Source organism: Vipera berus (genome assembly GCF_964194415.1).
Source record: "Vipera berus genome assembly, chromosome: 2".
NCBI classification, from domain to species: domain Eukaryota; kingdom Metazoa; phylum Chordata; class Lepidosauria; order Squamata; family Viperidae; genus Vipera; species Vipera berus.
Window position 1 is genome coordinate 156,950,448 of NC_138203.1, and position 23,485 is coordinate 156,973,932.

Here is a 23,485-nt window from a genome sequence, read left to right on the forward strand (position 1 = left end):
CTTGCTCATTAATTAAGTACTTTAGTGCAATTGCTTGAACATAGTACAACTTGTTTCCTAGCCCTCTGTCCAAATAAATTTGATAATGGAGAGTGGAGCAGAGAATGGGGTTGTACCTTATGCAAGGAACAAGCAAGCTTGTTTTCTTAAACTTAATTTGAAAAAGGCAATCTAGGGTGCTTTTCCTTCTAGTGAGGACCTAACTTGAACTGCAGTGAGAACTATGTGAATATGATTATTGTCTAGAGTTTTTCTTATATATAAGGTAAAGGTAAAGGTTCCCCCGCACATGCGTGCTACTCGTTTCCGACTCTAGGGGCCAGTGCTCATCTCCGTTTCAAAGCCAAAGAGCCCGTGCTTGTCCGAGGACGTCTCCATGGTCATGTGGCCGGCATGACTAGATGCCAAAGGCGCATGGAACGCTGTTACCTTCCCACCGTAGTGGTCCCTATTTTTCTACTTGCATTTTTACGTGCTTTCGAACTGCTAGGTTGGCAGAAGCTGGAACAAGTAACAGGTGCTCACTCTGTTACGCGGCACTTGGGATTCGACCCGCCAAACTGCCGACCATCTGATCGACAAGCTCAGTGTCCTAACCCAATGGAAGTTATAAGAGGACCTTAGAGGCTTTTGGGTGATGAATGGGCAAAATAATGTTTTCATTTCATGGAAGTTTCAAGAGAAGACAGCAAAGGAGGGGAGGAGAAATGAAACACAATTTCACCTCATTGGTTCTTCATTGTGTTAGCTCTTTTTCTCTTCTTTTTGGGCTTTTCTGCATTGCCAGCAGAGGGAGCAAATAACAGAATAATAGACTATTAATAGAATAACAGTTGGGAGGGACCTTGGAACATTTCTAGCCCATCTCGGTTTCTCTGATGACCCTGATTGATCATCGATAACACTGTGCAGAACAGTGATATCAAAGAGTTACATGGAGGTTCATCTCTTTTCCAAGAAAGGCGTTGTGGGACCGGCATCCAGCATGATTTACAACGCTCCTCTATTTGCTTAATTATGCTGGAATTGAGTCTTGCAAATATTGGATGATCACTGGACATTCTTATGTTTTTTTATCCAGGGTAGTCCAACTCCTTTGGTAGCCAAATGGAACTTTTTCTATCCTCAGAAAACTTCCACTTCCAGTAGATCCTTGAAGTTCACACATCTTAAAGTGGCCCAGGTTGAGATTGTAGAAGGAGAGGACAACAGACAAAGATGAGTTCAAGTCCTGCCTTAGGGACATAAAAGCCAACTGGGTGACTTCCGGTCACTCACTCTCTCAGCCCAAACCACCTCATAAGGTTCTTGTGGAGAAAATAAGAGGAAGACAGTGTGTTGGATATTATATGTCCGCTTCCTTGAGTTATTTATAAAAAGGTAGGATAGAAATAAATAATAAATAAAAGCTGTGGAGCCAACTATGAGATCTTTCCCCTTTCCTGTCCTTCAAATGAAAAGTGTCCCCAGAAGGCAAGTTTGTAAAAAGCTGCCTTCCTAAATTACCATTACAAAATATGTGAAGTGGAAATTGCTGGCCTTTCTTTTTAAGAGAATCCTTTCCAACTGGAAAACTGAGTCTCCAACTTCTTACCCACTTACTTGGAAGAAGCCCAATTAAATAACAATAACATAGTAATTCAGGCTAGATATGGGAAGGATTACATCAGTATTTATTTTCTATTTATCCACAGAACCCTTAAAAATGTACTTTGACATATTAATGCATTGACATCTTCAGTGGATTTCGGTGAGGCTGGAGATGTTCTGGTGAAGTGAATTGGCCGACCTAGGGCTTAGGCTACCTAGTTCTCCCTTTAGTGGAGAATTTGTTTTTTTACTTCTGTTTATGTAAAAAAAAATTAATGGTAATGGTATGAAACATAACATCTGAGATGTTCTTGCTCGACAGGTAATTTGTGTAAAATTAGTATAATAAAAAAATACATGAAAACATTGTTGAATAGACTATAAGCCGCTTCCAAACACTAGATATTATTGTTTGTTGGTCTTCCTGTTTTGTCCTGGCAAACAATACTCCAAGGTAGCCATAATTTGATGACAATGTTTGCATAATGTTTGCACAGTGACAGTGTTTGCATAATGCATTAAGTATGGTTTTAGCTTGACCACGATTAAGGCCAATAAATGCATACCACACAACCCAGCACACCATGGGCAATGATGCAATAGCCCTGCTCTATCTTTGTGCTGACCATCACTTCCTGGTTTATTTACAGGCAGTCCTTGACTTAAAACCATTCATTTTAATGGCCAATCAAAGCTAGAACACCACTGAAAAAAGTGATTTATAACTGGTTCTTGCACTTACACTTGTCCCAGCATCTCCAGTCACGTATCAAAATTCAGATGATTGACAACTTGCATGTATTTATGACAGTTGCAGTATCCTGGGGTCATGTGATCGCCATTTGCGAGTTTCCCAGGGGCTTCTGACAAGCAAAGTCAATGAGAGAAGCCCTGATTCACTGAGTCTGGTGGCACAGTGGTTAGAATTCAGTATTGCAGGCTAATTCTACCAATTGCCAGCAGTTCGATTCTCACTGGCTCAAGGTTGACTTAGCCTTCCATCCTTCCAAGGTTGATAAATTGAGGACCCGGATTGTTGGGGGCAAAATGCTGACTCTAAACCACTTATATAGGACTGTAAAGCACTGTGAAGTGGTATATAAATCTGAGTGCTATTGCTATTGGCTTAACAACTGTGCAATTAACAACTACAGTGATTCACTTAAAATCCACTGCAAAAAAAGGTCGTAAAATTGTGTGCAACTCACATAACAACCCTTTGCTTAGTAGTGGAAGTTTTGGTCCAAATTGTGGTAGTAAGTTGAGGACTACCTAGATTTCCTGCAGAATTGGAACCTTGAAGCTGTCAAAACCAACCTGTGAAGGACGGAGAAGGCTTCCCCAACCTTCTTATTTCAAAAGGAAGTTCTCATGAACCCACATGGGATAAAGAACAAAGCAGGAGAAGCTTCATTTTGCGGTGGCTTCATTTTGTAAACACTTATGCACTGTGAACTGTTTTTATGGAATTCCAATAAATTGCTGGTTAACTACCGTATTAATAAAACTAATCATTAATCTGAGTTTGGACAACACACTAAATTAGTATTCAGGTAAGTATTGTAACCTATAACAAGGTTTGGTTACAGATTGTAGCTAAGGAGAAACACTTCATTGACAACGTGGCCTCATTTGGATAATACATAATGTATTGCTTTACGTTTAATAGATGACATCTGTTCACTTGAATGAAAAAAAACACGATAGACTAGTAGGATGGCTCGATGTAACTGGGATGAGATGGTCCCTCAGGTCTTGCAAATAAACATATTTGCAATGTATTGGCAAAATTACTGTACTGTCCTTTTGAAATTTAAAGCCCTTATTACTGATAATTGTAAGGACCAGCAGCTGTAATTGGAGAATTACAGAATGCTTTACTATTTGCGATTAGCATTTCTTTCTAAGGTGACTTTTTGTCCTGGAAGCAGAATTTGGAATGGAGGCCATGTATAGAGAGATCAGAGGAAATTCTTGCTTGCTAGGGAGTAAAGCCAGAGGTCACTTTCCTAACTAAGCAGATTACTAATGTAAAGTCACTAACGTCACAGACAACAAGAGGTCTGTTTTGCAGAACTTCAAAGAGAGTTTTGGGGGAACATAGATTATTCTTTTTCATCCATGCCCCAAGCCACTAACCTAACCCTGAAAGCATAGCATAGCAGATGGTATTGCATTTCTTTCTAAAATTAGACAGCTTTGTGACTTAGTAATTATTGGAATGCTTTAAAAGTGCACTCATTTTTAGAAATCAGCATTACAACATCAACTAAAAAGTAATCAAGAGTGTAATTAAAACTACTACCAAATACCGCTAGCTCCTTTTCATCTTCAACTTCTTGCTATTTTTCTCTCTCTAAGCCTGCAGATGTTTGTGGAAATGAAATTTGTAGCCAAGTCCTGCATGGGTATATGGTAATCGTAACATAAAATTTCTTTAAAGTCTCTGCTGAGGTAAACACTCTGATATGTTTATTCTATACTTTGGAAAAAAAGGGGTGAGGGTGTGTGTGTGTGTGTGTCTGCGTATGAATATAAATTATTAATGTTAACATATTTGTATAGATAAAAAGCTTATATAGAAAAATTTTAGAAATTTAATGCAGCGTTAGAATATCAAATTATAAAGGAGATATATATAATAATGATAGATCTAAAACTAATATAGGAGGTGATCTGCATAGAAGAGACCAGGAGATAGATCATAATAGTAAAGTTGGAGGTCATCTAGTCCAACCCCCTGCTCAGGCAGGAAACCCTATACTATTTCAGACAAATGGCTGTCCAGTCTTTTCTTAAAAACTTCCAGTGTTGGAGATTCATAGCTTCTGGAGGCAGGTTGTTCCACTGGTTAATTGTTCTAACTGTCAGGAAGTTTCTCCTTAGTTCTAGGTTGCTTCTCTCCTTGACTAGTTTCCATCCATTGCTTCTTGTCCTGCCTTCGGGCGCTTGCCTCCCTCTTTCTTTATGGCAGCCCCTGAAATATTGGAACACTGCTATCATGTCACCCCTCATCCTTCTCTTCATTAAACTAGACATACCCAATTCCAGCAGCCGTTCCTTATATGTTTTAGCCTCCAGACCTCTAATCATCTTTGTTGCTCTTCTCTGTACTCTTTCCAGAGTCTCAGCATGTTTTTTACATTGTGGTGACCAAAACTGGATGCAGTATTCCAAGTGTGGGCTTACCAAGGCATTGTAAAGTGGTATTAACAGTTCATGTGATCTTGATTCTATCCCTCTGTTAATGTAGCCTAGCACTGTGTTGGCTTTTTTGGTAGCTGCAGCACACTGCTGGCTCATATTTAAGTGATTGTCCACTAGGACTCTGAGATCCCTCTCACAGTTACTACTATTGAGCAAGGTACCCCCTATACTATACCTGTACATTTGGTTTTTCTTGCCTAAATGTAGAACCTTACTTTTTTCACCATTGAATTTCATTTTGTTAGATAGCGCCCTGTGTTCAAGTCTGTTCAGATCCTCCTGTATCTTATGCCTATCTTCTGGAGTGTTGGTTATTCCTGCCAGCTTGGTGTCGTTTGCAAATTTGATGAGTTCCCCATCTATCCCCTCATCCAAATCGTTGATGAAGATGTTGAAGAGCACTGGGCCCAGAACAGAGCCCTGGGGAATCCCACTACACACTTCCCTCCATGTAGATGCAGTTCCATTGAGGACCACACACTGAGTACGGCCGGTCAGCATCAGTGGTGATGCTGTCTAACCCACATTTTTCTATCTTATCAAGTAGTAGTTTGTGATCTACTTTATCAAATGCCTTACTGAAGTCCAAGTAAATTATATCTACAGCATTCCTCTGATCCACTAATTTTGTTACTTGGTCAAAGAATGCAATAAGATTTGTCTGGCATGATCTGTTTTTGACAAACCCATGTTGACTTTTAGTGATGACTTTGTTTGTATCTAGGTGTTCGCTGATTTGTTGTTTGATTATCTTTTCCAGAATCTTCCCAGGTATTGAGGTCAGGCTGATAGGTCTGTAATTTCCTGGATCAATTTTCTTTCCTTTTTTGAAGATGGGAGCTACATCAGCTCTTTTCCAGTCCTCTAGTACTGTAGTTCCCCAGTGCTCCAGGATCTTTGAAAAATATAGTTCAGTGGTTCTGAGATCACATCTGCCAATTCCTTGAGAACCTTGGAGTATAATCCATCTTATTATTGGTAATTTTTCCTCCAGATAAAAGTTGGATCAGCCAAGGTCTAGTTTAGATACTGTATTTCTTACAAGTAATGAAACATTATTATCGTTATATTCAGTTGAAAATTTTTCTCAGTGTAATCGAGGCAAATTGAAATTGGATTTTAAAGCAGTGGAGAAACTTGCTTGGAAGCTATTAATATTGTTATTTTTGTGTGTGTGTGCATGTATGTTTGCAGAAGATTAAGTGGTTGGACTACAATTAGGAAAAATTAGGTTTGACCCTCCACTCAATTCTGAAGTTGATTGGAGGCTGATTGCTATTTACCCTTCAACCTGTCACACAGATTTACTGCTATGAGAACAAAATGAGTGGAGATCCACCTGTGTTACCTTAAGCTCCAAAGGCCATATACCAGGGGTGTCAAACTCGCAACGTCTCATGACATGTGACATATCGTGACTTTTTCTCCATTGCTGGCAATGGGGTGGGCACAGTTTCGGCATGACACATCTGGCCCATGGGCTGGCAGTTTGACACCCCTGCCATATAGCATATAGTTGATAAGCTGTGCTTAACTATATTGTATTGCAAGACATGATTGATGGATCTTTGTTTACTAAACTGAGTTTTGATAGGAACAGCCAGAATGTGTTTGGAGTCTGCAAGGTCCCTTTAACTTCTGTAGATTAAGAATTGTAGATTAAGAATTCATCAACCTCAGCTGTATGAGTTTGTTCTTTGGTGGTTTAGAAGCTATCTAGGCAGTAGCGATCAAATGAGGGAGAGGTATGGTGCAATTGCCTAGTGTTAAGGCAGTCAGAACTCATTCAGAGCCCAATTCGTGGTTTCAGGGTGGGGTATCATCAGTACGCTGATGATACCCAACTTTTTCTTTCCACCCCGAACCAACCCAGCGATGCTCTCGCCGTGATGTCCCGTTGCCTGGAGGCGGTCCAGGTCTGGATGGGGAGAAACAGGCTTCGTCTCAATCCTGCCAAGACTGAGTGGCTGTGCATATTGGCATCTCGGGTTAACCAGACCATTCTACCTTTAACGATGGGGGGTGAGGTGTTACCCCCTGTTGATAGGGCTCGCAACTTGGGCGTCCTCCTTGACTCCCGGCTCAATTTTGAAGACCATACAGGAGCCGTGACCAGGGGGGCTTTTGCCCAGGTTCGCCTGGTGCACCAGTTGCGACCCTACCTGGACCAAGATGCCCTACGCACAGTCACTCATGCGCTTGTGACCTCCTGTTTAGACTACTGCAACGCTCTCTACATGGGGCTGCCCTTGAGGACCACTCGGAGGCTTCAGCTGGTGCAGAATGCGGCTGCGCGAGTTGTGATGGGGGTTTCCCGATACTCCCATGTAACACCTCTACTCCGCGAGCTGCATTGGCTCCCGGTTGCCCTCCGGGTGAGATTCAAGGTGCTGGTGATGACCTATAAAGCCCTAAATGGCTTGGGTCCGGGATATCTGAGGGAACACCTGCTGCCAGCATCAAGTTCCCTTCGTCCAGTGCGCTCCCACAGGGAGGGTCTGCTCAGGGTGCCGGCGGTAAAAGATTGCCGGCAGATAACACCCAGGGGGAGAGCCTTCTCAGTGGGTGCGCCTGCCCTCTGGAACCAGCTGCCCGTGGAGCTCAGGACTGCCCCCGACCTCTGTTCATTCCGCCGGGACCTGAAGACCTGGCTCTTCGAGCTCTCTGGCCCAGGCTGAGAATTTTAATTTTAATTTTAATTGGGGTTTTTACTTTTTTTTCAGGGATTGATGTAATTTTTTAAATTGTTTTTAACTTTTGTATTTCTTGTTTTAAATACCCTGTAAACCGCCCTGAGTCCTTCGGGAAAGGGCGGTATATAAATCTAATTAAAAAAAAGTGGAATTTGAGGGACATTCATCCAGAACAGTGTTTCTTAACCATGGCAACTTTAAGATTCAGAAGGCTCTTGACAGACTTCAGTATTGAGCTGTATCCAACAAGATTCAGTTCTGTGATGAGAAAAGTAAGGTCCTGCACTTTGGCAAGAAAAAACAAACGCACAAGTATAGGATAGATAGACAGTACCTGGATTTACGTGTCCTGGTGGGCCACTGCTTAAATATGAGCCAGCAGTGTGCTGGAGCTTTCAAAAAAGCCAATGCAGACCTAGTTTGAATTGAGTTTCAGGCGTTTCATGCCCAAATTAATCCTTGAATTTCTCCGTGTTCATGAGAAAAAACATTACTAAACATTATTAAAATACAAAGTGGCAATAAGTAATTGAAATCAAAGGTTTCATTCTTATCAGTCAGAGAAATCCCCAGGACTGGAAGTTTTCAGCAAAAGACAAAATGAGCAAGCTCTGCCCCTCATCTTTATTGGTGCAGTGTCACAACATGCTTACAAAACGGGCACAACTTTGTTTTTGTCATTTGCCTTCCTGCATTTCTTGTCCCCCCTACCTAGCCACAACACCTGTGGCAGAATTCATAGGTATGCTTGCCTACAATTTATATTTGGCTTCTTTCTGATAAATTATTGTTTAAAAAATAAAGTTTGCCTACATGCAATTAATTCTATCTACATTGTTCAGTTTTTTTAATACGTAATTCTGAAGGATATATATGGATGGAAAGGGAGCAATCAGAAATTTGAAAAATAGAGAATGCTTGATTGCAAATTAAAATTAACATTTGTAGAAATGTGAAATTTCTATCATATATATATATATATATATATATATATATATATATATATATATATATATATATATATATATATATATATATATATATATATATATAATGATTTTTCTGTTTGATTTTGTTTTTCAAGAAAAACATGGATCTTTGGGAAAAATGAAATACTATATATGTAGTAATCATTTCTATACATACTTTACTATCAGTGTGGTGCCTTATGTATGGTTAATTTACTCTACAATCCTCAAGTTTTTAATTATGTGCAAAGGTACACTTAAGTGAGACCACAGTGAGATTTTCTAATTAAATTGATTTCAATTTATTTAAAATGTTCTAAATGCTTTCTTCTGCTGTTTCTTTGGGTAGCTTTTCCCCTTTGAGGCCTACTGAACAATAGAGCCCTGATCTCTAAATAAAAAAAAATCCACAATAGGCAGACTTACAAGTGTGAAATTGAATCTTCCTTTGTTTTTTGAAGAACATGGCAATGCCCCAGGATATGTACGTGTGTGACAGAAATGCATATTGATCTTGCATTAGGCAGTTTTTCTATACTATTTGCCCTCTCTATATAAGAATTGTTGATGCTCTAGAAAATATGTAGGATAGCAATTTATGAACCTTGTGTGTTGTGTCACCTATTAGGATAAAAGGAAATCTGCTAGCATTTATTATTACCCTTTCCAATGTTTTTCAGTTTTTTTCCATTTCTTGGGGAAAAATGGAAGGGAAAAAAAAACAGGAGAAACGGTATTTCCTCTCATTATTCTCTCCCTCCTCCTTTATATCTCTAGCCAGAAGGGTTAAAAAAACGTAAGCAACCACTAAATTAGACAAGATGTTTTCCAGTGAAACTAAAAGTTTCAGAGTCTTCCCACAAATTTTACAGTGGAATTCTTGTGGGTTTCCTTGTTCCAGATAAGCAGTTAGGGAAACCATATTTGGGGGATGAGAAATAATTGTTGCCATTGAGCTGGGCTGGAAAGGAAATGCAAGTGTGATTTATGCTCCACTGGGGAATACTATCCCAGCATACCGTTATGGCTGATTTTTATAGGCATTGATGCAAGAGATGACCCATGGCAGAGGTTATTGTACATGTTTTGCGATGCCCAGAAGACCCTGGATGTTTTCTCTAGATATAGAGGGGGAAAAATGTGTGAGTGTGTTTTGGGAGTAGAATAGTAGTAGTAGTTGATGAAAAAACCCCGATACAGGTAGTCCTCAACTGATGAGCACAATTGAGCCCCAGATTTTTGTTGTTGAGGGAATTTTGCTCCATTTTATGACTGTTCCTGCAACAATTGTTCAGTGAATCGCTGCAGTTACTAAATTAGTAACAAGGTTAAGTGAATCTGGCTTCCTCATTGACTTTGCTTGTCAAAAGGTCATAAAAGATGATCACATGACCTTGGGACACTGCTACCATCCAAAATACATGCCAGCTGTCAAGTGTCTGAATTTTGGTCAACGTGACCATGGGGAAGCTGCAAGGATCCTAAGTATGAAAAAAGGTCACAAGTCACTGTTTTCAGTGCTGTTGCGATTTCGAAGGGTGACCGAATGGTTGTATGTTGAGGACTACCTGTATTCTTAATCAACTGTGCTTCACCTGACAGCTTGCCTGTTGACTGACTACAGTTCACTTGCTGAGTGCCTCTGTTGCTGAAGCAAAGCTGCTTGCAGGCAGCCATACCACTGTGCCTGAATATATCTTTCTGACCATAATATAACACTTTTCGTCATAAGGCATTGGCAGTTGTAAGTCCAGTGATTATCATAGGTTTGATTTTTATGACAGTTTTTATAATGGTCATAAAGCAAGTCATGGTCCTTAAGTGAATCACATGGTCATAAGTCCGAATCCAACTTATCTGGAAAATGGCAAAAAAAATGTTGCAAAACATAATCACAAGACTGCAGAGTACTGCAGCTGGTCGTAAATATGAGGAGGTTGCCAAGTGTCTGAAATGTGATCATGTGACTGCAGGGGTGAAGCAACCGTCATAACTATGAGGCTAGCTGCTAACTTTTTTCTGATCCTGTTATAACTCTGAACGATGGTTGTTAAGTCAAGAACTATCCATGTGTCCGTTCTGTGCTCATCCCTGGCTTAAATAGATAGTAGCATGTTAAGATCAGAAAAAAAATCAGAAGAAGCAGCTGTTACACTGTATAATTGTATGATATACAAATTAACGCATCCATGGCCCAAATCCCTGGTCTGTACAAATACTGTACACTAATTTTTCACAGTCGTCGTCATCATCATCATCATCGAGTGAAGGAGAAGAAAGTTTTACGATAATTTGTTCGAAAATCCTGTTTCACTGCAACCTTTAAAAGGAGTGAAAACTTTTGCTTTTGCCCTGTGTGTTGACTCAGTTCATCTGCTGCTTTTCTAAGATGCCTTTGGTGTTCATTGAAGTGCTTCTTCTTCTTGCAAAAGTGACTAAGCAGCAATATCTGATGAGATGTCATGTGGTGATGGAGTTTCTTATGCAATTATGTCATCCCCATAGTACTTACAGCGAATATAAGCGTACTATTAAGTACTAGTATTCAAAGATACCATAAATCAGATACACTTCAGTGAAGTGTTGGACTCTTTGGTGAGGCTCAGGACAATAACATTTACAAGCTACTAACATCCCTCCTTATCTGGGTAAAGGTAAAGGTTTCCCCTCTCCAGTCATGTCCGACTCTAGGGTGGTGGTGGTGCTCATCTCTGTTTTTTAGCTGAGGGAGCCAGCATTGTCCAAAGATGCTTCCGTGGTCATGTGGCTAGCATGATTTTACTCCAAGGCACACGGAACGCTAATACTTTCCCACCGAAATGGTTCCTATTTATTTACTTGCCTTTGAATGCTTTAGAACTGCTACGTAGGCAGGAGCTGGGCGAGAATAGGGTGTCAACCAGTTATGCTGTACTTGGGTCTCAAACTGCCAACCTTCCGGTCAACAGCCCAGCATTTTAACCACTAAGCCACCATGCCACCTTACCTGGTTATTGTAGCTTTAAATTTTTAAAGTACTTGAAGAGCAATGATTTTTGATATTTAAGGATTCCCTAGTTTCCTGAAGAAGGGACGCAGTGGCTCAGTGGGTTAGGACGCTGAGCTTGTTGATCGGAAGGTCGGCAGTTTGGCGGGTCAAATCCCGAGTGCCGCATAACAGAGTGAGCGCCTGTTACTCGTCCCAGCTTCTGCCAACCTAGCAGTTCGAAAGCACGTAAAAAATGCAAGTAGAAAAATAGGGACCACTACGGTGGGAAGGTAACAGCGTTCCGTGCACCTTTGGTGTTTAGTCATGCCAGCCACATGACCACGGAGACGTCCTTGGACAAGCGCTGGTTCTTCGGCTTTGAAACGGAGATGAGCACCGGCCCCTAGAGTCGGAAACGACTAGCACGCATGTGCGGGGGAACCTTTACCTTTACCTTTTAGTCTCCTGAAAACATTTGGTAGTAGAGCTTCTGTGAGTATGTTCATGAAATGGCTGTTGTTTAAATAACTGTAAGAAAAGCTTTCATTTTCTAGAGAGAGTAGACAACTTCGTTGCCTCTGTATACAGTATTTTGAATGATATGGCTATGATTCAGGAGTTTATGGAGCTGCAATTCAAAACATTTGGAGGGCACCAGATTGTCTATGGTTTCAGGACAATAAAGTTTATTGTCTCTTGTTTGACAAGATGAACACTGTTGAGTAGGTATATTTAGTTCCTTCTCGTTCTTCAAAACAATTTTCATCTGAGTCATAATATACCCTTTTTTTTTGCTTAATTAAAGTTTGTTTCTGATTGAAACAGTTTGCAAGGTTTACCTTCTGTAAAGATGTCCCTGCACCACATCTGTGAATAACACCTCTTTCTTGGCACAGGAAGAGGGTTGTGTGTGTGCGAGCTGCCTGCCTACAATCCTCTGTTTGGCCATTATGTTGTTTTCCCATTTATTCTTTACTGCCCAGGGACTGACGGGACCAGGCTTGTACTCCACCACTCAGATAACTTTTTCTGGTGGAGGAGACATTTTTTATCAGAACAATCAGTCTTGTTTTTTTTTTTTTTTTTGCAATTCCATGCAGACCCAACTCTGTGCAACAATTTGGAAGAGATCATAATATGGAGGCAATTTCTTTTTCTTATAATATTCATTTTTTTCAGGGGGACCAGGGTGAGAAGTCAAGCATTGCATAACCTGTCTATGGAATATATAGAAGGAATGTCTGGAAACGTCAAGACCGGTTTTGATACACCCAGGGGTTTCTAGAACAAATTAATCTGAATTTCTGATGCTACTGATAGTGGTTCTACTGTGATTTTCCGAGTATGAAATTCAGTGAACTGTATTACTGACAATTGGCTCTGAGACAAGCATTAAAAATGTTGAGTTCTTTTCATTCCCAGATCGATCAATCTGTCTATCTTTCTCTCTCTCTCTCTCTCTCTCTCTCTCTCTGTCTCTCTCTCTCTCTCTCTCTCTCTTTCTCTTTCTCTCTCTCTCTCCCTACCCACTTACCTACCTACTGCTATCTATCTATCTATCTATCTATCTATCTATCTATCTATCTATCTATCTATCTATCTATCTATCTATTATCTCTCTATCTATCTATCTATCTATCTATCTATCTATCTATCTATCTATCTATCTCTTTATCTCTTTATCTTTTTATCTCTTTATATTTCATACTTAACCGCCTGTCTCCCTCAGAGAGGGGCTCTGGGCGGTGTACAATTTGATCAATAAAATTAAGCATTGGAACCAGAATAATTTAAGATTAATTTTTTTAAAAATATAAAATTACATTATAAAATTACAAAAGATGGAGAGTTCCAAGATGGGGAGGTTAGCAGTTGTTAATACAGTTGGGGGGGGAGGTTTCTCATAAGACTCAACAGCCCCATGGTTTTGTGGCCCCTGTGTGCCCCACGCAAGGCTACACAGCCAGGTTTTGACCCCTTTGCGGAATGGCAAGAGATTGAAGGCTTTCCTCACCTCCAAGGGCAGGAATTTTCCACGGAAATTGGGGCAGCAGCAGAAAAGGCCCCAGGTTTTGCCCCACTTGATGACTTTTCCTGCCACAGTTGTTAAGTGAATCACTGCAGTTTTTAAGCTAGGGTTGTTAAGCGAATCTGGCTCCCCCCCATTGATTTTGCTTGTCAGAACGTCACAAAAGATGATCACAAGATCCTGGGAGAACAACAACTGTAATAAATATAAGCATTTGAATTTTGATCATGTGACCACGAGGATGCTGCAATAGTTGTCAATATGAAAAATGGTCATGAGTCCCTTTTTTTCCAGTGCTGTTGTAACTTTGGTCACTAAGCAAACTCTGGGGGAGGGGATGTCATGAGCAGCATGAGAGTCAAAGTTACCTGCGCAATGCTGCCCAGCCCCAGCCTGCCCGGTTTTGGGAGGCAACGGGCGCTCTCTTCACAGTGCCGAGAGGCTGAGCCGGGTGGCATGAAGAGAAGCGCAACGCTTCCCAGCCCCTAGCCTGCCCGAAGTAGGCAGGGCCATGTGCTGGCCACTTCCAGGCAATGGTGCATTTCTTCATTCCTCACAAAGGGTGATACCTCCCCAGCGTGCACCCAGGGGGCAGGGCCGACGCAGCAGGGGCTGGTCCCTCGCTGTTTCCAGATGGCCTTGTGGAGCTAAGACTGAATGTGTTTCAGCATAGATGGTCACCATGAAATTGTACATTGGCTCTTGGCTGGCCTGGGCTGGGGCCAAGTCAGTGGTGGCCGTTCCCTCACTGTTTCCAGGATGGCTTTGCGGGCCACATGAAACCACTTTGCGGACCGGATCTTTTTTTTTTAATTTAATCCCATTTATATCCCGCCCTTCTCCGAAGACTCAGGGCGGCTTACACTTTAAAGCACAAATCAATGTGCTTAGCAATAGCCTTCATTCTATGTATATGCCTGCTTATTAGGGCTTTCGCCCCCCCCCAAGCGGCATTATTACAAAGTCAGCTTATTGCCCCCAACAATCTGGGTCCTCATTTTACCTACCTTGGGAGGATGGAAGGCTGAGTCAACCTTGAGCCTGGTGGGACTTGAACCTGCACTAATTGCAGGCAGCTGGTGTTACTTAAGGAGGCATTAGCCCACTGCTCCACCAAGGATCTGGCCCCTGGGCCTTGTGTTTGACATGTCTGCACTAAAGGATCCTCTTTAACAGTTCAGCTATAACATTAGAATTATTATTATTATTATTGCTGTTGTTTATTTGTTTAATTTATTTGCCTCCTATCTCACCATGGGGCTTCTCTGGGTGGCTTACAGTAATGCAAAGGAAGAAAGTGAAAGGGGTGTAAACAGAACATAAGTAAAATAGGACAATAAAACAGATGATGAAACAGAACACAACAAAAATAAATAAATATGATAACCAAAGAGATGGCCAGGTGGAGAGCAGAGCCCAAGGGGAATGGGTGGGAGTGGATCCTCCTAGGGAGCTAGTGAAATACAAAAGTAGGAAAAGCATCCCATCATTTCTTTCAACAAGGTATTTTATAGATTCAGACCAGCAGGGCAATAAAGTTCAGGCTTGGTGGGATGACAACTAAATAAATATTTACAGGTAATCCTCTAGTTACAGTTAACTGTACTGGCTCAGCAACTGTTCAAAATTGCAACTCTGCTGAACAAGTGGGACTTACAAAGTTGCATCCCTTCTGTTTGGGATCTGGGCATTCAGATCTCTGGCTTGCAGTTATGATGGCGCAGTGAGCTACCATCGCATGATTTCCATTGCAGTCTTTCACAAGCAAAATCAATGGGGATGCTAGCAGGGTCAGTTGCAAATTACTTTCGTAAGTCACTCCTACCACTTTTTCTCCCAAGGCTCCCTGCTACAGAGGACAAGATCCAGCATCCCCTAGACTTGGTAGCCCCCAGTGGCCCACCTGCACTGAAAAGTAACCATCTGGGACTCTTGCTGGCCCACCTTGTTCAGAAGTGACTACCCCAGCCCTTGCTAGTCAGTTCATGCTCTGTATCGCCTGCCTACAACATGCCCCTCTCCCCTTGCCTGTGGCACCTGCATACACATCCTTGCGTTTCGCAGCTCCTGCCCACAGAAGTGGCACCTGTACACACCTGTGCACTTCTTGCCTAGGCTTCCACCTCTTCCCACCTAACAATGGAAACTGGGACTGCTGGGATTGCCATTGTTTAAGAATGTGGGCATGTGATGTGCTTTCTGACTATATCGCTTAGAGATGGAAATTCCGGTCCCAATTCCTGTTATAACTCAAGAACTACTTGTAGCAAGTTCAAAATATACCAAAAGAGGATTGACCAATTTGGATTGGTGGTGTCAGGTGTTCCAAAGATCAGTCCTATGCTGTCTGTTTTTCCTACCTTTTTACTATTTGCTTGGTTGTGTCTTAAATCTGCAGGTAACATAAAATTGGCTAGATTAGCTAATAACCTAGGAGGTAGAAGGAAATTCAAATTGATCTTGGTAGGCTAGAGAAACAGGCTGAAAATAACAGAATAAAGTTCAGCATACTGCAGAATTCTTCAGGTAGAAATATTAAATCAAATATCGAAGTATAAGATGGGGCAGATCTGACTTGGTAATAATATTGTGAAAAAGATGGAATGATAATTGACTAAAGTGATATGGCTGTAAAAAGCACAAATTCAATGTTAGGCTGCAAAGTACAGGTTCCAAATCGTAAGTAAAAGTTATTTCTGTTGTGATTCAGGGTCAGCCTGTGGGTTCGGCAGTTGGGTCGGACGACTCAGAGGAGGAGGAGGGGGGTGTTGAAGAGCTTGCTGAGGGGACTGGACAGCTTGATGAGAGCCCCCAGCCAGGCCCCTCTCATCTGGTCACGACGCAGACCCAGCTGTGTGAGCCTGACAGCGTGGATGAAGATGACCCACAGCTGGCCCTGTTCAAGGACGCCCGACGCAGGAGGCAGTCAATCAGGAGTAAACAGAGGAAGGCAATGGGACACCTCGGAAGGAGGCAGAGAGAGGCCACGCCTTGAACTGTATTTAAGGGGAATGTGTGGGAGGGCTGGTTTGCTGAAGGCAACCGCTTGGATAGTTCCTGTTTCTTAGCTCCTGTTTCATGGTTGGTGTCTTGTCTTGCTCTGTTTTATGTGAATAAATTTGGCAGGCTTTATTCCAGCCTCTTGCCGTTTGTAAAGGGGTTGTCCCTGCTTTTGCTGCAGGGCCGGTAGCAGGCTGGTACAGAACAATTTCACCCTATGTAAATCAGTTTCCTAATCTCGCATCTCCTGAATATTGGGTCCATTTCTGATACTGTATTTTAAGAAGATTTTAGATAAACTGGAACAGATTCATGGAAGGGTAAGTTGAAGGAACAAGTGAATGAACTCTGAAAGAGTTTTGGAGTATCTGGTCATGCTTAACCTTTATAAGGAATTATGACAGCACTTCAAATATCTGAGAGAAATCAAGATTTGTCTTGCCATTCCTGAATGCAGGACATGGAAGAATAGGTTACATTACCAGAAGGTAAATTCTTAACATAAATTTAAGATTTAACTTTGGCTTTGGAGTGAAATCAATTATCTAGAAATGATAAATTTCCTTTTACTAAATATTTATCTGACTGAAGAAACTCTAATTTCAGTTCCTGCATTGAATAGGTGGTAAGGATCATTGCCTAAAATAACTCCTTCCCCCTGTATGATTTTCCTAATCCTATCAAAACGGATATTAATTATTCCTTTTAATGAATATTAATCTTCACTTAAGAATTTTCAGGCATTCTCAGAATCTTTTCCTTATTTCCTTCATAAGATAAGACTCGTTTTCCAGGGCTGAGAAATGAGGTTTTTTTGGTAAGCATGAAGAAGTGCAGTCTGGTAAAGCCTATATTCTGTTGCACAAGTACCGTATATACTTGAGTATAAGCCGAATTTTTCAGCCTACTTTTTGGGCTGAAAAAAATCCACTTCGGCTTATATTCCAGTGAACAAAAAAAAAAGAACTGTCCATTCGTTCGGGCCAGGCTGCTGAGAGAAGGGAGCGGCAGAGCCTTGCAGAGCTGGTAGAGGTGGCGGCAGTCCAGCGTTGTTTCTCCCCCTCGTGCGTGTGTGTGTGTGTCAGACCCACAGGAATGGCTGGTAGGGAAGCGGCATTCCGGCATTCCCCCCCTTCCTGTGTGTCGAGCCCACGGGGCTTGACACACAGAGAAACGCAAATGCCGGACTGCTGCCACCTTTACTAGCCATTCCTGCGGGTCTGACACACACACACACACACACACACACACACACACACACACACACGCCGCCGGGCTCGGCTCCTCGGCAGGAGGGGCAGCCCCCGCCGCGCCCCCCTCCCCTCCCGGCCCGCAGCGCCGCGCCGCCGCCGCCGCTTCCTCCGGGCAAGTCGGGGGGGCTTGCAGGGCGAAGGCACCGGCCGGGGGGCAGGCAGGGCGGGAGCTCAGCGCCGCCCCGAAGCCACAGCTAGCCGCCGCCGCCCGCGTCCCGGCGGACAGAGCCTGCCCTGCGGAGCTCGCTCGCTCGCCCGCTGCCTCGCCCGGGACCAGCGGCGGCGCTGCAGTCCGGCGCCGGGCGGAGCTCAGTCGCGCAGCAGCCCAGCCAGCCAGCCCACGCCCCCCTCCCGGCCCGCAGCGCCGCCGCTGCCGCTTCCTCCGGGCAAGTCGGGGGGGCTTGCGGGGCGAAGGCACCGGCCGGGGGCAGGCAGGGCGGGAGGGCGGCCGCGCAGCTCAGCGCCGCCCCGAAGCCACAGCCAGCCGCCGCCGCCCGCGTCCCGGCGGAGAGAGCCTGCCCTGCGGAGCGCGCTCGCTCGCCCCGAAGCCACAGCCAGCCGCCGCCGCCCGCGTCCCAGCGGAGAGAGCCTGCCCTGCGGAGCGCACTCGCTCGCTCGCCCGCTGCCTCGCCCAGGACCAGCGGCGGCGCTGCAGTCCGGCGCCGGGCGGAGCTCAGTCGCGCAGCAGCCCAGTCAGCCAGCCAGCCCGCCGGCGGGCGGACAGGCGGAGAGAAGCCCGGCCCGGAGGGGAGAGGGCGGAGTCGCCGGGGGCGCAGCCCGGGGCCCACGTGGGGACACACCGGTCCGGCCGCAACGAGCCGAGCCCAACGTCCACCCCCCCCAGCCGGACTGATCTCTGCCGAAGCTGGGGGGGGGCAACCCGGGTGGCCGCGAATGGGCAGCCGGGCTTCCTTGCCAGGGAAGCCCCCAGGGCGCCCCCAGAGAGGGCGGGCGGGCAGGGGGGGGTCTTCAACTCTCAGGGGGCTGCAGCCTCCTTCAGAAACCAGCCCCCACCTCAACGGAAAGAGGCCTTTTGCCCCCGAAAGGCCTTGGTCACTGAATTACAGAAAACAAAGAAACCTGTAGCTGCCCTACAGAGGAGTGGGGGGAATGAGGAGGGGAAGAGACAGATAGCGCTCCCCACTATGAAAGTCACCACGCTTTCAGTCCAGAAATAATTAAGGCACAGCAGAAATCCAATTCCTTTGAATGGAAATGAGGTTGTTTCTCCCCCGCGTGCGTGTGTGTGTGTGTGTGTGTGTCAGACCCGCAGGAATGGCTAGTAAAGGTGGCAGCAGTCCGGCATTTGCGTTTCTCTGTGTGTCAAGCCCCGTGGGCTCGACACACAGGAAGGGGGGGAATGCCGGAATGCCGCTTCCCTACCAGCCATTCCCGTGAGTCTGACACACACACGCACGCACGAGGGGGAGAAACAACGCTGGACTGCCGCCACCTCTGCCAGCCCTGCAAGCCTCTGCAGCCCCGGGGCGGCAGAGGCTTGCAGGGCTGGCAGAGGTGGCGGCAGTCCAGCGTTGTTTCTCCCCCTCGTCCGTGTGTGTGTGTGTGTGTGTGTGTGTGTGTGTGTCAGACCCGCAGGAATGGCTAGTAAAGGTGGCGGCAGTCCGGCATTTGCGTTTCTCTGTGTGTCAAGCCCCGTGGGCTCGACACACAGGAAGGGGGGGAATGCCGCTTCCCTACCAGCCATTCCCGTGAGTCTGACACACACACGCACGCACGAGGGGGAGAAACAACGCTGGACTGCCGCCACCTCTGCCAGCCCTGCAAGCCTCTGCAGCCCCGGGGCGGCAGAGGCTTGCAGGGCTGGCAGAGGTGGCGGCAGTCCAGCGTTGTTTCTCCCCCTCGTCCGTGTGTGTGTGTGTGTGTGTGTGTGTGTGTGTGTGTGTGTGTGTCAGACCCGCAGGAATGGCTAGTAAAGGTGGCGGCAGTCCGGCATTTGCGTTTCTCTGTGTGTCAAGCCCCGTGGGCTCGACACACAGGAAGGGGGGGAATGCCGGAATGCCGCTTCCCTACCAGCCATTCCCGTGGGTCTGACACACACACGCACGCACGAGGGGGAGAAACAACGCTGGACTGCCGCCACCTCTGCCAGCCCTGCAAGCGGCAGAGGCTTGCAGGGCTGGCAGAGGTGGCGGCAGTCCAGCGTTGTTTCTCCCCCTCGTCCGTGCGTGTGTGTGTGTGTGTGTGTGTGTCAGACCCGCAGGAATGGCTAGTAAAGGTGGCGGCAGTCCGGCATTTGCGTTTCTCTGTGTGTCAAGCCCCGTGGGCTCGACACACAGGAAGGGGGGGAATGCCGGAATGCCGCTTCCCTACCAGCCATTCCTGTGGGTCTGACACACACACGCACGCACGAGGGGGAGAAACAACGCTGGACTGCCGCCACCTCTGCCAGCCCTGCAAGCGGCAGAGGCTTGCAGGGCTGGCAGAGGTGGCGGCAGTCCCGCGTTGTTTCTCCCCCTCGTGCGTGCGTGTGTGTGTGTGTGTGTGTGTGTGTGTGTCAGACCTGCAGGAATGGCTAGTAAAGGTGGCGGCAGTCCGGCATTTGCGTTTCTCTGTGTGTCAAGCCCCGTGGGCCCGACACACAGGAGGGGGGGGGACGCCGCTTCCTTACCAGCCATTCCCGCGGGTCTGACACACGCACGCATGCATGAGGGGGGGAAACGCCGGACTGCCGCCACCTCTACCAGCCGTTCCCGCAGGTCTCACACACACACACACGAACGAGGGAAACTACGCTTGACTGCCGCCTCCCTAGCAGACCTTCCCTGCGGGATGTGCTGCCAGGAAGCCTGGCAGCCTGATGAGCGGACCCTGCGAACCGCGGCCGAGCCAGCTCTGGGATGCTGCCAGAGTCAACGAGCGGCTCGTCGTGGCACAGAATATAGATATGTTGCTAAGAAGGGGCCAAGCTTATACTTATACTCGGCTTATACTCGAGTCAATAACTTTTTTCCAGTTTTGGGGGGTAAAATTAGGGGTCTCGGCTTATACTCGAGTCGGCTTATACTCAAGTATATACGGTACATTGTGAAACAAAGGAAGCTGTGGAATACAACAGTAGGCATACCCACAAAAAAATCCAGTAGCCTCTCCCTCCTCCTCTTTTTCACTTTATTTCAGTCTGCTCTCCAACAACACATTTGATCCTGATCCATACTGGCTGAGAAATTAGGTCAACTTCAAGCAGACGATGGGTTTCCTTAATTTTGGAGGAAGCTTTGAATATGTAGGATTGTATTATAGATAGTCCTTGACTTATGACCAAATTTTATGAGCCTAAAATTTCCATTGCTTAACAAGACAGTTGTTAAGTGAGTTTTGCTCCATTTTACGACCTTTCTTGCCCTAGTTAATCATGGCATTTATTAAGTTAGTAAGATGGTTGTTAAGTGTATCCAGCTTCCCCATTGATTTTGCTTGTCAGAATGCCACAGAGTGTGACTCCAGGACACTGCAACTGTCATAAATACATGCCAGTTGCTAAGCGTCCAAATTTTGATCATATGGCATAGGGATGCTGCAATTGTCGTAAGTGTGTAAAACATTCATAAGCCACTTTTTCCAATGCCGTTGTAACTTCACTAAATGAATGGTTGTACGCCGAGGACACAGAGTATACTATATACATTTGGGCAACACTGCAGGAGCATTTTCACAAAATAATTGCAGCACTGACCAGCTACAAAGTATCTAGACATCAGAAGGTAAAGAAGTGGGATATTCTTGTAGATAAAAAGGCGACTGGAACATCAGTATTTGGCTTTCCAAGAAGCTAGCTTCCCATGTACTTTTAAAATAAAAATAATATTGAAAATAATATTAAAGTTAGAGGGGAAAATGGACCATGGCTAGTGGCAGAAGAGACGTCTGCAGGTTTCACCTTACCGGTCCCTAAAATAAAAGAGAAAATCTAGATGCTGCTGGGACACTAGAGGAACTTTCTCCTTAGATCTCACTAGAAAAACGTATCTCAAAACTGGTAGGGGTGGAAATGGCCAAGGAACATTTCTTTAGTTTAGTCAGTAAAGGCAATAAGAAAAATGGAATTTTCTGCAACAGTTCTTGCAAAGGAAGCAGATAACTTCATCTTCCTCTTTACTTCTCAAGAGGTCCTGGGCAGCCAGATCAGATACTCTGGTGGGTTACAGCACCATTGTAATTTTGGAAGGTCCTTGCCTATAGCCTTCACCATTCGAAGCATCTGCTTTTGCCATCTAGGACTCCGAGTGATCATCCATTGGCATTTGCCAGCTTCTGTAGCTGAATGGAACGTGTGAATTTATTTGAAGGATGTACTTAAAGAAATTTCTGAGCAAATTCTGTGTGGTACAATATAGTATCTGATGAATCACTACGTACTGCTTTCTCGCAGCTTGAAGATTTTTTTTTGTGTGAACTTTGCCTGTTCCATGAAATGCATGCTATTTCTTTCTTTCTTTTTTACAAATGCACTCCTTTCTTTATGCCAAAGAAATGAAAGATCCTCCCACGTGCTCTTGACTGCCATGTGTAAGTGGTGGGTGTGGAAATGCGCCCAATATTTAGTCCTTCATGCCTCTGGCAGTTTCCCAAAGGCCCGATTTCATTCAAAGGTGAAATGAAAATATAAAATGCAGCCGTGTTTGCAGAATGGCTTAAGATAACCAGAAGAGCCAAGCCTTCCCTAGTAACAAGTGCATTATGTTTTAGTAGAATTTGGGACTGTTGTCAGACATGCTGTTGGAATTAAACACAGCCACTGTTCAACATGACAGGAAGAACAACTGTTTGGAAATGCTTCAGTCATTTTGTTTGGCTCTGTGACCCACAGTATGTTTAGGTAGTACAGTTCATTTGCTTCTATGGAATTTGGACTGCTCTAAAAATGGTGAGACAAACAGGCAAGTCATGACACACAATTCAAATTATGTTGGGAAGGAAGTCTCTAAATAAGTACATTTAGATGCATTTGCTGGATTGGATCCATTCACTGAACTCCGGGGAAGAGATCACAAAGTCTTGTTGATTTCAGTGGAGCTTAAAAAGCATGCTGCATCACTGCAGGTATTTTACTGCTAGAAAGACGTTTTTTTTATTGAACATTCATTTTTATACAGGTTGTCTCCAACTTACAACCATTTGTTTTAGCACCTGTTTGAAATTGCCACAACACTGAAACAAGTGACTTACTACAGTCTTCACACTTATAACCGTAGTAGGCATTTCCACAGCCATGCAATCAAAACTTTGGGTGCTTGGCAACTGGCATGTAAATACACTGTTGTTACAATATCCTGGAATCACGGGATTGCGTTTTATGATCTTCTCAGTCAGCTTCTGGCAAGATTTGCTTAACAACCGTATGATTCACTTAACAACTGCAGTGATTCATTTAACAACAGTAGCAAAAAAAGTCGTAAAATTGGGCATGGTTCACTTAATACTTGCCTTGCTTACCAGTGGAAATTCTGGCCCCAATTGTAGTCCTAAACCAGGGGTAGGCAACCTTGGCTCTTTAATGACTCGTGGATTTCAACTCCCAGAAAGAAAAACGAGGGGGAAAAAACCAGGAAGAACTAAATAAATGAGGTATCCCGGCCATGGTTAGCTTAACTTTATTTATTTAACCCTGATTAGCTCCCTTTCTAGGTATTCTCATAAACTCAAACTCTGAATCATGTTTCCTTATTTGTTTTTCAGCTTGGGGGTGGGGGAAGCAGCATTTACCAGCATTTATTTATTTATAAAACAAATTTATATGGCCATCCAATTCCCACACA

General features: G+C 44.5%; 1 protein-coding gene across 1 annotated transcript in view; it reads left to right on the forward strand.

Moving 5' to 3' along the window:
• MAP2K6 (mitogen-activated protein kinase kinase 6) overlaps positions 1–23,485 on the forward strand; it is a 110,777-nt gene that overhangs the window by 17,840 nt on the left and 69,452 nt on the right. The window lies entirely within an intron of this gene.